General features: G+C 33.5%; 1 long non-coding RNA gene across 2 annotated transcripts; it reads left to right on the top strand.

Annotated features, from left to right (window-relative positions):
• On the top strand, positions 1-1,599 carry LOC131530816 (uncharacterized). Of its 2 annotated transcripts, XR_009268503.1 has the most exons (5): positions 1-254; positions 372-688; positions 879-1,001; positions 1,122-1,216; positions 1,360-1,599. It is a non-coding gene; the product is annotated as an uncharacterized LOC131530816 (long non-coding RNA). The 2 variants fall into 2 exon arrangements; XR_009268502.1 differs by having other exon boundaries at positions 372-1,001.
• The last annotated feature ends 7,207 nt before the right edge of the window (positions 1,600-8,806 follow it).

Consider the following 8,806-nt stretch of genomic DNA (forward strand, 5'->3'; position numbering starts at 1 on the left):
TTCACATTTGTGGGTTAGTTGGCTTCAACTCTGGTCTGGTTGATATGTCAAGTTTGTGTACAAAGTCACACATTGTGGAAAGTTCCAGCGCATGGGCCTCTGGTATCTTCGTCTTCGATTTCATCACTATTAAGTGTGTTTGCTGGTTTCCTCTTTTATTCTGCAGAAGCAGTTTTGCTCAGATTGGTGTGAACTATTTACTGTATATCCTCTAAACAACCACAGAATGAGGACAGTGCAGCTTTTAGTCTTCGGTAAGTTACTCAGTTTTTATGATTTTATTGGTTTTGTAAGGATTGAATAGTTTAAAAAAGTGAATTTGTTCAGTGTTAAATTATACAGAATAATCTGATCTGTGTGTTTCTTCACAGGTCTGCTGGTGTGTCAAAATACAGAGCGTTTAACTGATAAATGGGTGAAAACGTGACTTTAGACTGTCAGATTGGTGTAAGAGACATTTACTGGGTTTTCCAGAAACTGACCGATTCTCCGGAGCTGATACTGCGAACTTTCTCATTAGATTCTACACGATCTCACGTAGACCAAAGACTAAAAGACAAATATTCATCACTAACTTTTAGCCATTTACTTATTAGGAATGTAACTATTAATGAATTAGGAATATATTATTGTGCAAAACTAAACAGAAGTCTACAGCTCTGAAATGGCATCAGACTTTACATCACTGGTAAGTGTGTATAAATTTATTTTGACAAATCAGTTTGATCTGTTGTTATATCTATGAATGATCTAAAAGCAGTTATCATGTACATATTACATTCAATTTGTATTTTAACCTTTATTTCTATCAGAGGTCTATGCAAAACTGATGCATGTTAGGGATTTCCAAACACTAAACCCTTGTATTTTCTGTTCAGAAGAAGCTGCTCGAAATCACAATCAGACAGAACTGAAAAATAACTCGCAATGTCCGAATACACAGCAATCTCTCATAATTGTGTACTTCATACCAAATATTGTGATGTTTTTGGCAACAATAGGTGAGATTTCAGGTTTCTACATGTGTAAATATAATATATCTTTCTTTTAAATGTTTAATACTACATTCCTTTAATGATCGACTGTACAATGTTTAATCAGTAATGATGGTGCTGTTTTAGGCCTATTTCAGTTCAAACTTCAAGAGTGTAAGAAAAGATGTCAACGATGTCGAGATGAGAAACTGGAGCATCTTTACAGCACAAATGATGACGAGGTACAACACTCGTTTAGTGAATGTGTTTAGTGAATACAATTATTTGACTTGTACATTAAAAGCTAATTTATCTTTTATTTTGTAGTTTTCTGACGTTTCGCCTGTTTCACCCGACTAACAACACTTTTGTTCCTTTTCAAAAGCCAAAGACAAGAACTAGACAAATATAATCAGGAGTAAATCACCTCATAGAGTCTAATAGTACGTATTGTATATTGTGCTAAATAATGAGTAAAATATTGTTAGCTTGACTGCTGTTAAAAATTGACTGATGTTTGTTACCTAAACATGCATGTAATACAAAATTTGCAATGTTTTCAGGATGACTTTGCTTTTGTTTTGATAATTAAGTCTTGTAAATAAAATCTTAAATCTTAATTCTATATGTTTATATCGAGTGGCTTCATTCTTTGACTCTGGGCTTTTATACACATAATGATGTAAAATCACGAAGGGGAATGAAGATTTTTTAAATGTTTTTCAAAGTCAAAAAACAGGAAAAAGAAATATTATGAACTACTGTAATTTAAATGAATTGTTTTATGCGATTTTAAAAAAAATGTAATTAATATAACTTGAATTTATGCATTAGTTCAAATATTGTAAAGCTTGGTGTTATAATGTAATAACGTAAGGTGGCGTGAACAATCTTTATGTTTCCTGCGTCTTTATTGACTGGATGCTTGTTTACCTTAAGCGTGAAATATGTAAATGCTTATTTGTTTTTTTGTTTATGTGTGGTGTTAATAATCAAATTGTAAGTTTATGTTTTAAGGGTTTATTAACATATTTCAATGCCAATAAATAGGCCTTCTGTATTTGACATCAGGCCGTTTCTAGCCAATTTGACACCCTAGGCGAAATCCCTATTGGCACCCCAAATTATATATATATATATATATATATATATATATATATATATATATATATATATATATATATATATATATGTGTGTATATTCTTTTTAAATTTTATATATATATATATATATATATATATATATATATATATATTCTTTTCAGACACCAGTTTCTTGTTACATTCAAATTGGTTGTCATAGTAACGACACTGATTTGTGGAGATAGAGTTCCACAAATCTGAATGCATTATTTATAAATTGACATAAGATTAACATTTTGCACAATTTATTATCTGTAATATCATTGTGTTGCCACTAGATGTCTATATAGCCCTATGTAACAATCCCTAGTAGCTAAGACATTGCACATAATTTACACATAAATCACACATTAATTAATTTTATTACATTTGGATTTGGATACATGTTTAGATACTATAAATGGCTACATTTTGTCTTTATCTGTTTTTTGCTCAATTGTTTTGTTGTTGTTGCTTGAAACATTGATTTAAAGTGTCAGTTATTGCATTATTATTTCAGTCAAACCTATAAAACCCTTTGTTGCCCCAAACTACATATAAAAGCCTGATCAGTGGCATAAAAGTAATCAATGCAGCTACTTAATAATCCTTTGCTACTCATTTACGCGTGAACTTCCCCTTTAAATAACGCGACGCTCTGCCCTCTATGTGTATGACGCATCTCCCATTAAGTGCTGTGTTAGAAGTGAATGAATTGATCAGCATTTCAACACCTCCATAAGGATGTATTAAGCTCCACAAAGGATGTATTGATCTTGTGAATTGGTGAATTTTACTATACCAATATTTTTTAATTGGCTGTTAAATATGGGAATATTACATGACACGCTGATCCTTGCGCATTGGCAAAACGCACACCTTTTGGACAAATCTCGCAACCCGATTCATCAACTGCCACAAATACTGCCTAAACAAAATACTGATTTTGTGCACTTTATTTACTGTACCAATATTTAAAATTGGCCTTTTAACTTAACTTTATTGCATGGCGGAAAAAAAAGCGTTACCTTGCCAAAGCACTAACAGAGCCCATTGATCTAATGGCGTTGATGAGCGCTCCAAATGCAAGCATGCAACAATCAGGCAACAACTGACAGCGCTCTGATCCAATGGCATACAGGCATCGTCAGATTGACAGTACTCTAGCCCAATGATGTTGGGGATCCAGTGGGGGCGGCAGTCATATTTCAGGGTGACCGTGCCACTCTTTATCACAACCCTGATAAGATGTAGTGCCAGTACGTGCGCTCAATGGCGCCCCTTCAGCTGGTGGCGCCCTAGACGACCGCCTAGCTCGCCTATGCCTAGAAACGGTACTGTTTGACATATAAAACTTATGTAATGCTGTGTGTCGTAGTGAGTCTTTTGGTTTGTATTTGTATTTAATGTCTTCATTGTGTTGCTATGGTCTGTTTTCTCACAGCTGTGGGTTAGTTGGCTTGAACTGGTCTGGTTCAAGTTTGTGTACAAAGTCACACATTGTGAAAAACATCAGTGCATGGGCCTCTAATATCTTCGTCTTCACATATTTTTCGCTTTATCACTATAAAGTATTTTTGCTGGTTTCCTATTTTTTTTTTTTTTTCTGATTTCTGCTCAGATTAGTCTAAACTCTTTTAATGCATATCATTTAAACAACCACAGAATGAGGACGGAGTAGCTTTTAGTCTTTGTTAAGTTACTCAGTTTTTATGATTTTAATGATTTTGTCATGACTGGGTACAGGGTTAACTTACCTATTAAGCTCACCAAAATCTACATTGAGACATTTTAGTGCACAAGATATTGGTTTCAGTATAAAAAGTTATGTTAAAATAAAATATTAATCTCTCACACACAAAAAAATTAATTTGATTTTAAATGACAAAAGCATTTCAATTAAGATATACATCATTAAATTCAAATGAAGTATATCTTAGTCCGGCTGTGCTTAATGGGTACATTTTTGTACCCTTTAAGCACACCCCCGTTCCCATTAAGCGCACATCATGTTTTCTTAAAAATTCTTGTTTATTTTAAGGAAAATTTAAAAGAATAATTGTAAAAATATATTTTTTTGAAGGTACAAAGTCAATCACACACACAAAAAAAAACAAACAAAAAAAAAAAAAAAAACCCAGAACACTAAAATCAAGCAACAAGGCATTCAAGTCGATCAGTTATATTCATAATGAAGTGTCATCTGAGCACATTGCAACATCTATACTAGTCCACGTTCAGCTAAGTAACACATTCAAAAATCAAATAAAATAAACCAATAAAACATTTCATTCATGGGGATGAACACAGAAACTAGCCTCATTATGAAACCTCTTTTTAAATGGATGTCAACTTATCTATAGTCTCTTAAGGCTGGAATACACTACACGATTTTTGCCTTGATTTTCCACAGATTTACAGTCTGGAGAAGTTGATGCTAGTTGCCAAAGATCAGAGCCAGTCTGCAGATTTGAGTCGACAGAATCCATAAAAAATCGATTAACTTAACTTAAAGTGACAACCATCAGTTTATATTTACAGTCTGTTTATGAAGTATTTACATCGACGTTCAGTGTGGAAGAGCTGAAAGAGCGCACACTGAGCTTAATTGGAGCAGCAACCATTTTTAATACATTTCATGTTTTCCAAATTTCAAGATTTAATAATAAATAAATAAATAGGTCATGTATTAAGTTTATACATATTTTAATATGAACAACTATTATTAACAATATCTATGAAATTATACTTTTTCTTATTGATGTCACACTGAAGCTGTGTGATTTTCATAGTTGTGCACCCTTTAAGCTCACTTTACAATAATATGAAATCTTTAAAAATTACAGCACTGTAAAACCACAGAACAGCAATAAACTGTCAATTTATAATATTATGGATGTAAAAGTACAAGCCAGTAATGCCTGTGAAGTAATATGTTAGCGTAGCACACAATCTTATACAGCTAGTCAGCTGTGTTCTGTAGCATCTGCGCTTTTGGATCTAATGTAATTATTTCCCACATCCAAGTTCCAGATTATAATATGCATAAATCTGGACATTAATCTCTTAATTTTAGAATAAGTAGTGAAATTTACCCAAAATAAAGGCTTAAACATCTAAAAAAAAAAACAAAAAAAACCCGCACATTTACTCTTTTGTTGAAAGTTTTTAGACAGCTTTCAAAATGGCCGCCAGACAGTGTGAACACATGGAGACTCATATCTCAGCGTGCAATGATCTGATTGACTTGAAATCATAGCAGGTATATAGTAACAAACATATCAATTGGTTAAGACATCAAGTATGATAATATTTTTCTTTTTAAAATCTGATCTCAAATATGGAAGTGTGCTTCATGGGTACGTGAGCTTAATAGGTACGTTTACCCTAGTTTTACAAGTTGAATGGGTTAACATTGTTACGTTCTACAGAATAATCTGAATGATCTGTGTGTTTCTTCACAGTTCTACTGGTGTGTCAAACTACGCTCAAGAGACAGTTACTGGGTTTTCCAGAAACTGACAGATTCTCTTTCGTGGATATACTGCGAACTTTCATGGCATATTCTATCTTTTTTTATATGACGATAGATTAAAAGACAAATATTCATCACTAACTTGGAGTCGTTTATTTATTAGTAATGTAACTGTTGAGGAATTATGAATATTATTGTGCAAAAACAGGCAACACTCTACAGCTCAGTGATGGCACCAGACTTTACTGGTAAAGCCTGGAATACACTACGCGATTTTTGCCCCAATTTTCCCCCGATTTTACAGTCTGAACAAGTTGACGCTAGTTGAAGAAAGTCAGAGCCAAGGCCCACCCACTTTCAGCCGTGGCCCACCCAATGAGAAGTTGGTACTTTTCCAAATGAATGATATTTATTAAAGGATAATAATAATAAACGTACAGTTTCCCTATAACTTCATATATTTACTTTAAAATATATTTAACGTGAGTTTTCTTCCTATAGGTGCATAGCATACCCTTGTCAAAAATGATGATTCGTCAGTGACGATTCAGTTAGTCCCACCCACATTTATGTTTACAACGTAAGAACATAGTAAAATGCGCACGTTTTAAAATAATGTTGAATTTGAAAATAGTGAAACAAATCTCAATCAGTCTTTAAAAATATTGGATATCCCAAATGAAAATCAAGTCTTAGCACTGAATCCAGACCGCCTACAAATGAAACCAGACCACCGGGTGATGGATTTAGATTGGAAACTTATGAGTGTGTTTAAAGCATCATATTAGCAATGTGTTTAAACCGCTAAATAGATGCGTCCTTTGTAGAAAGAAACACATAAACGTTGTGATACATATTCTTCTCCACAACAAACTGCATATTTGCAGCTGTGCACATTTCTGCGGTATTCGTTTACTCTCCTTTGAGCGAACTGACAGACTGATTATATAAGATCATCTGCGAAGCTCCGTCGTCTCAGACTAAGGTAATGCTTTACAATAAACTTAGGTTAGGTAATGCATTAACTAACATTAACAATGAGAAATACATTTGTTACAGTATTAATAAATTTTTAAGGTTAGTTAATAAAAATAGGCTACAACTTTTTGTTAGCTCAGGTACGAATGTTAACAGATAAATTTAAATTGTAATAATTATTAGAAAATGTTGAAATTAAAATTAATGTTAATTAATGCTTTAGAAGTGTTGTGCATTGAACATTTGCGCTGTATTTTCTGTTGGCAATTATGCAGTTTTCTTACACGCACCTTGCCCACCTGGTTTTATGTCGGCCCACCCACTTAAACATTTCTGGCCTCCCCTGCTTCAGACTTTGATTCTATCCAGTCGCAGGATATCAAACATGTTTAAAAATTACAGCACTGTAAAACCACAGAACAGCAATAAACTGTCAATTTATAATATTATGGATGTAAAAGTACAAGCCAGTAATGCCTGTGAAGTAATATGTTAGCGTAGCACACAATCTTATACAGCTAGTCAGCTGTGTTCTGTAGCATCTGCGCTTTTGGATCTAATGTAATTATTTCCCACATCCAAGTTCCAGGTTATAATATGCATAAGTCTGGACATTAATCTCTTAATTTTACAGTAAGTAGTGAAATTTACCCAAAATAAAGGCTTAAACATCTAAAAAACAAAAACAAAAAAACCCGCACATTTACTCTTTTGTTGAAAGTTTTAGACAGCTTTCAAAATGGCCGCCAGACAGTGTGAACACATGGAGACTCATATCTCAGCGTGCAATGATCTGATTGACTTGAAATCATAGCAGGTATATAGTAACAAACATATCAATTGGTTAAGACATCAAGTATGATAATATTTTTCTTTTTAAAAATCTGATCTCAAATATGGAAGTGTGCTTCATGGGTGCGTGAGCTTAATAGGTACGTTTACCCTAGTTTTACAAGTTGAATGGGTTAACATTGTTACGTTCTACAGAATAATCTGAATGATCTGTGTGTTTCTTCACAGTTCTACTGGTGTGTCAAACTACGCTCAAGAGACAGTTACTGGGTTTTCCAGAAACTGACAGATTCTCTTTCGTGGATATACTGCGAACTTTCATGGCATATTCTATCTTTTTTTATATGACGATAGATTAAAAGACAAATATTCATCACTAACTTGGAGTCGTTTATTTATTAGTAATGTAACTGTTGAGGAATTATGAATATTATTGTGCAAAAACAGGCAACACTCTACAGCTCAGTGATGGCACCAGACTTTACTGGTAAAGCCTGGAATACACTACGCGATTTTTGCCCCAATTTTCCCCCGATTTTACAGTCTGAACAAGTTGACGCTAGTTGAAGAAAGTCAGAGCCAAGGCCCACCCACTTTCAGCCGTGGCCCACCCAATGAGAAGTTGGTACTTTTCCAAATGAATGATATTTATTAAAGGATAATAATAATAAACGTACAGTTTCCTATAACTTCATATATTTACTTTAAAATATATTTAACGTGAGTTTTCTTCCTATAGGTGCATAGCATACCCTTGTCAAAAATGATGATTCGTCAGTGACGATTCAGTTAGTCCCACCCACATTTATGTTTACGACGTAAGAACATAGTAAAATGCGCACGTTTTAAAATAATGTTGAATTTGAAAATAGTGAAACAAATCTCAATCAGTCTTTAAAAATATTGGATATCCCAAATGAAAATCAAGTCTTAGCACTGAATCCAGACCGCCTACAAATGAAACCAGACCACCGGGTGATGGATTTAGATTGGAAACTTATGAGTGTGTTTAAAGCATCATATAAGCAATGTGTTTAAACCGCTAAATAGATGCGTCCTTTGTAGAAAGAAACACATAAACGTTGTGATACATATTCTTCTCCACAACAAACTGCATATTTGCAGCTGTGCACATTTCTGCGGTATTCGTTTACTCTCCTTTGAACGCGAACTGACAGACTGATTATATAAGATCATCTGCGAAGCTCCGTCGTCTCAGACTAAGGTAATGCTTTACAATAAACTTAGGTTAGGTAATGCATTAACTAACATTAACAATGAGAAATACATTTGTTACAGTATTAATACATTTTTAAGGTTAGTTAATAAAAATAGGCTACAACTTTTTGTTAGCTCAGGTACGAATGTTAACAGATAAATTTAAATTGTAATAATTATTAGAAAATGTTGAAATTAAAATTAATGTTAATTAATGCTTTAGAAGTGTTGTGCATTGAACATTTGC

Source organism: Onychostoma macrolepis, chromosome 22 (genome assembly GCF_012432095.1).
Source record: "Onychostoma macrolepis isolate SWU-2019 chromosome 22, ASM1243209v1, whole genome shotgun sequence".
Classification (NCBI taxonomy): domain Eukaryota; kingdom Metazoa; phylum Chordata; class Actinopteri; order Cypriniformes; family Cyprinidae; genus Onychostoma; species Onychostoma macrolepis.